The sequence below is a fragment of the Xenopus laevis genome, chromosome 2S (assembly GCF_017654675.1).
Source record: "Xenopus laevis strain J_2021 chromosome 2S, Xenopus_laevis_v10.1, whole genome shotgun sequence".
NCBI lineage: Eukaryota > Metazoa > Chordata > Amphibia > Anura > Pipidae > Xenopus > Xenopus laevis.
In genome coordinates this window covers 77,961,909-77,967,536 of record NC_054374.1, presented here as the reverse complement: position 1 = coordinate 77,967,536, position 5,628 = coordinate 77,961,909, and the positions used below count along the sequence as shown (strand labels likewise).

Below are 5,628 nucleotides of genomic sequence, written 5' to 3'. Positions count from 1 at the left end.
CGCATCAATGTGATTATGCAGAGCTTGTCCATCAGTATTTTCTAGTCTAGTTTTTTATATTTAATGTTGAAATCGGACATGGGGCTAGACATATGTCAGTTTATCAAGTGCCCCAGTCATCTGACTTGTGCTTTTATAAACTTCAGTCAATCTTTACTGCTGTACTGCAAGTTGGAGTGATATCACCCTCCTATCCCTACCATCATACCATCAGCAGAACAATGGGAAGGTAACCAGGTAACAGCTTCCTGGTAGATATAAGAACAGCACTCAATAGTAAAATCCAGGTCCCATTGAGACACATTCAGTTACATTGAGTAGGAGAAACAACAGCCTGTCAAAAAGCAGTTCCATCCTAAAGTGCTGGCTCTTGCTGAAAGCACATGACCAGGCAAAATAACCTGAGATGCACCTACACACCAATATTACAACTAAAAAAAGTGAGCCCCCAGTCCCTCAACTAGCACCAGGTATGGCTGTGGTTACATTTTTATGGCAGCTTTTGTAGTAACGTTAACAAAGTAGAATGCTGAATAGTTTGATATTTGTGTGAATACTTGTGCTTTGGAATATACGCTGCCTGGAAACCCAATTTGTATCTATTGTTTAATTGTGTGTGGGGTAAATAAATGTGGGGTCTATAAGTACATTGCTATGGTCTATATAGTTATATTAAGCAAATTAACTATAGAAGGAGCCTCCTATGCTTTATAATTAGCTGGATCTTTTATACTCATCCTGGTACTGTGATTATTTGGAGTTGGATAATAGTGATAATATAATGAATTTTAATTAATTCTCTCTAATTAATGAAGTTGGTGCTGTAACGTAAGTAAGAACCTCTTGAAAGCTTATTCTGTGGCAGTGAATAAAGGATAGTTACATAATGCCCAGTAAGATGTAGTAAGATACCAGTCATGGTGCCATTGCTAATAGAAGGGGTAGATCTGTGGCTACAATGGATCACGTAGAAAAAGGAGACAACGTATTAGCTTTAATAATGACAATACACAGAGATCCTTTAGCATTCTACAGTGGGTCAGTGCTCTGCTACAATGTTGCCCCACATCCCTTCTACTGGAGTAGCAATGAGACCTGTTTGTATTGGGGAAAACCCTAAACTATGAGAATTGGATGCATTCCATGGCAAACGTTACTCACCGGCAGACCATCGGGGGAAGGAAAGAGTAAATGTTCTGCACAGCAAGAAATATCTCATTAAAACAAAATTCTCCTAATGAACCTCCAAAGCTGGTTATCCTACCTCTCCCCAATTCCCAATACCCTCAAGGGAAACAATGTAATAAATAAATCCAAAATGAAGTGAGTTTGGCATCCTGGAATACACTTTCTAAATGCCGGTGGAAACATTGGACCTTCTGGGATCTGAGTCTTGTTCATATCGGTAGTGGTAGCCTTCCATCTGGTCTCTACAGGCTTCCATGATATTGTTGAGCCACCTCTTTATGCCCTTTCTGTTGAGGTACAGGACCATGAGAGCCAACACTATGCCAAAGATGACATACAATGCTGTTTCTAGATCTTCATTTATGCATTTAATGTCCTCCAGTTTCAAATTCATGATGTCGGTACCATTTAGGCTCGATGGGGCATAACATTTGAAGCTTTGAGCGTCCAATGCTTGGGAGGAATTCCTGAGCCACAGAAACATCTTCATCTAGACACTAGCGCACTCTAACGCCAGGAGAATTTTTGCTCTGGCGAACGGACGTAACTGTGCAAATTCACTCAGATGCGGATTTTACTGAATGTTAGCTGTTCCGCCAGATTTGCCTTCGCCACTTCAAACCAGGCAAAGTGCAATGGAGTGTGTAGGACTCCCAAAAAATGCCGGCGTCTCTTCACTTTTTCAGGGTGAAAGGCTGCAAAAGTCCATAAATTTTTTTTTGGGTACCCGGGTTCCCCCCTACATTTCCTAATATATGGCACATAAACTATACACTGGGCTCATGTGTAGGGCAATATAACAACTCTTTTTTATTTTTTTAAGGTTTCCTGTGCTTGTGTAATGTAATGTATTTGCTGCAACATATACGTCCATTCAACTTTCACTTCCCGCCATATGCAAACTAACCAACGCTAGCACAACTTCACTTTGATTGCCGATGTAACACTACTGAAAATTCGCAATCGTTCGGCGCCCTGGATGCAACTTCACATTTTAGTAAATTAGCGTTGTCTGAGCGAATTTTCTCCTGACGAAGTGTAACGATGGATGCAAAGCCGTTTGCTGGCCAATTTTTGCAGGTTAGTTAATTTCCCCCCAAGTTGCGTATAGACTGCAAAGCTTTGCCGGTGAGTTCAAGTTGGTTAAGGTTTCCCAAAGGTTTTGTCCAGTGAGAGTTAAGCAAAGGTTTCACAGCTGGAGCTTTGAAAGCTTGATTACGTTTTAAGACTTCCAGTTGACTGGCTCCTTCAAATGCAACATCAGCTATGGCAGACAAGCGATTAAAGCTCAAGTCTAAGGTGGTGAGGCTTGGAAGTTCCTGGAATGCCAGGGCTTTTATGGCTTGGATGCTGCTGTTTATTAAAAGAAGGGTGGTTAAATTGCTCAGTTGGGTTCCGTTCCTCTGGAAAGTCTCTGGAGGGAGAACATTTACATCATTGCTTACAAGTGATAAGGCCCCATCTAGAATATGCCGTACAGTTTTGGTCCCCATCACTCAAACAGGACATTATTTTATTAGAGAGGGTACAGAGAAGGGCAACTAAGCTGGTAAAAGGTATTGAAAATCTTAGCTATGAGGAAAGACTGGAAAAATTGGGGATGTTCACGCTGGAGAAGAGGCGCTTAAGGGGTGATATGATAACTGTATAAATATATAAGGGATCATATAATAATCTCTCTAATGCTTTATTTACCAGTAGGTCTTTCCAGCTGACACGAGGTCACCCATTCCGATTAAAAGAAAAGAGGTTCCGCCTAAATATTCGGAAGGGGTTTTTTACAGTGAGAACAGTGAAGATTGACTAGTCCGATTGCCATTTTGGAGTCAGGAAGGAATTTGTTCCCCCTCTGAGGCAAATTGGAGAGGCTTCAAATGGTTTTTTTTGCCTTCCTCTGGATCAACTGGCAGATTGGCAGGTTAAAAAAAAGTAAAAAGGTTGAACTCGATGGACATGTGTCTTTTTTCAACCTAACTTACTATGTTACTATATTACTAAGTGACAGGTTTCGGACCCACTGTGGGATGTCCTCCAGGATCCCCTGGAGAGATAAGAAGTCATATTGCACTAGACCGATGTCTGCATTGCAGCAACACTTTCATGGGTAAGAGACAGAGACATTTATCAACATCAGTAGTTTAAAAAGGAGATCCTAGAGGAGACTGCTCTGGGTCAGCAAAGCATTGGTGTTGCCATGGAAATGTGGGTGAACCCCGTGGCATCTTTTTAGCTTAGGAGTTGACGAAGGGATGAGAACGTAGCTCCAAAATGCAAGAGGTGCCTCTGTGCCCTCCTGGTTGTCAGTGTAGAAGAGAAGCAACAGGACAGGCTCCTGCTCTTTCATCCTCGGCTCCTCTCATTCCTGGGCACGGAGCTTCCCAGAGCGGATGCCTTATACAGAGCCACACTGTTGTCCTTTCCATGAAATCCTTCATTTCATTTTGACCTAGGGGCGGCCGGCAAAGAAATCCGGCGCTGGTTGGGGCACATTTGTAACAAATATGGGATGATGGCAGTACTGAAACCTGGACAATCTGTACTTTGCCAGTGAAATAATATGTAATATGAAAAACATTAATGTTTTTATATAACCTACTTAATGGCTTTGTTTACTGTTATATACAGTAGTAGTTAGAATATCTTGAAATATAGGTACCTGCTAATGTTCCAGTTTTAAGAATGTCAGCATTTTGGTCATGGTGTTTTCTCAACTACAGTCCTTAATCAGCTAAAATCCCCCCCTTAGGGCTGAGAAGGCCAATCTATCTATTGGAAGTGTGGAAAAAAGTAAGACATTCTGTGCATATGGTACATTTAAAATGTGTGCCCAGCTCTAACAGGGTGCCCATGAGTTACAGTTTGGATGTGCACTGGTGATCTAATTATCTACCTTGCAAGGACCAAACCTGGAGTAGCTTCAGTTTCCCTGTTTAGGTCAAGAGATAGCAACAAACACCGATTTTGCTATTTTTATTTAAAGAATAGGCAAAATGTATGTTCAGTGTTACACCTCTTTAAGCAAAAAAATTTGTAGTTTATTCAGACAGAAAATATAACAGCTGTTTCAGGCACAAAATGTTCTATGGCAGGATGCGATAAACTTGAATTCCTGTTTGCCTCGTCATCACATCATTAGTCCAATAATAGTGGAATGTCACCAGGAACAGGTCAATGCTTTTTTCTCATCGTCATAGGTTACTGCAATCTCTATCCTTAGAATTTGTAGCCATATGTGGAACAGTTGAAGGAATGTTTATGACTCTAGTTGTTAAGGAAAATTTCTTCATTTGATCATGTGAGCAATATCATCAGATTTTCCTAAAATCTTTGTCACAGTTCTCTGAATAGCCTGTATTTTTTTTACAGAGGGCGATCCAGGCTTCTGATCATTTGCTAGCCCAAGTAGCTTATTCTACTAAGATCACGTATATCGCAGCTGAAAGTTAAACAGGCCTGTGAATGGCACAAGGAGATGCTTGATGATGCCACATCTGACCTTAAGGGCTATGATGAAGACTCAGATTTACTCTGTAACATCCCACCCTGTGCTGCCTTTTCTCTCTCCACCCCACTCAAACACATTGGGGTTACTCGAAAAAACATCAATTCCTGACGCTTTTCACTATGCTAAGGCCCCCAGTTACATAATATAGTCAGACAACATTGAATTGAACATTTCAGCAGCATTTTTCATATTTTCAGCATTAAAAAAAATTGATATAGCAATATTAAAAAAATATATATATCGGGCAAAAGGCCACTGAATTTTGTAAAATATATTGCAAATATGCCTTTTATTAGAATACATTTACAAAAGCATTATTCTTTTTAATTATTGGTGCCATTGTGGTTTGTGCAATCTTTGCAGATTTTAGATGTGTCCAAGTGAGAGTGTATGTTACATGACTGGGATCCTATGCTACTGTGGTTCTGAGTGTGAGAACAGCTTATGTGAGTGGAAAATGTATTTTTTTTTAAAGCTGTAAGTAAAACCCATCGACCCATCGAAACACAACAAAAACGTAAAAGGTGGCTGGAAAGAAATACATAATAGTGCAAAGGAAATAACAGAAAACTCAACCACAAAGAAACTTGCTTAGAAGAGGTAATAATTCACTTGGTTAGCATGGCAATAAAAATGCACATTGTAGATGCAAGCACTGTCTATCAATACAGTTTATCATCAACAAATATTCCTATTATCTACTGTAAATCCATCCTAAAAATAGAACTCTGAGGATTTTTTTTTTTAAATCTCTTTTATTTTTCCAGTTACAAATGATAAAGCATTAATTACATTCAATATAATCATCTTGTCAGGAGAGGGAAAGTTAGTATAGGATATCAATAACCTTGAGTTGTTCATCTATTACATTTGGTACAATATTTCTTACTGTTATTGGTTTCTCACGATTGCATGTTCCATGGAGCCCAGATTTG

The 5,628-nt window shown here is 39.8% G+C and overlaps 1 pseudogene; it reads right to left on the bottom strand.

Annotated features, from left to right (window-relative positions):
- Positions 1-2,273: 2,273 nt before the first annotated feature.
- Positions 2,274-3,532, bottom strand: LOC121400783 (annotated as a pseudogene).
- Positions 3,533-5,628: the final 2,096 nt, after the last annotated feature.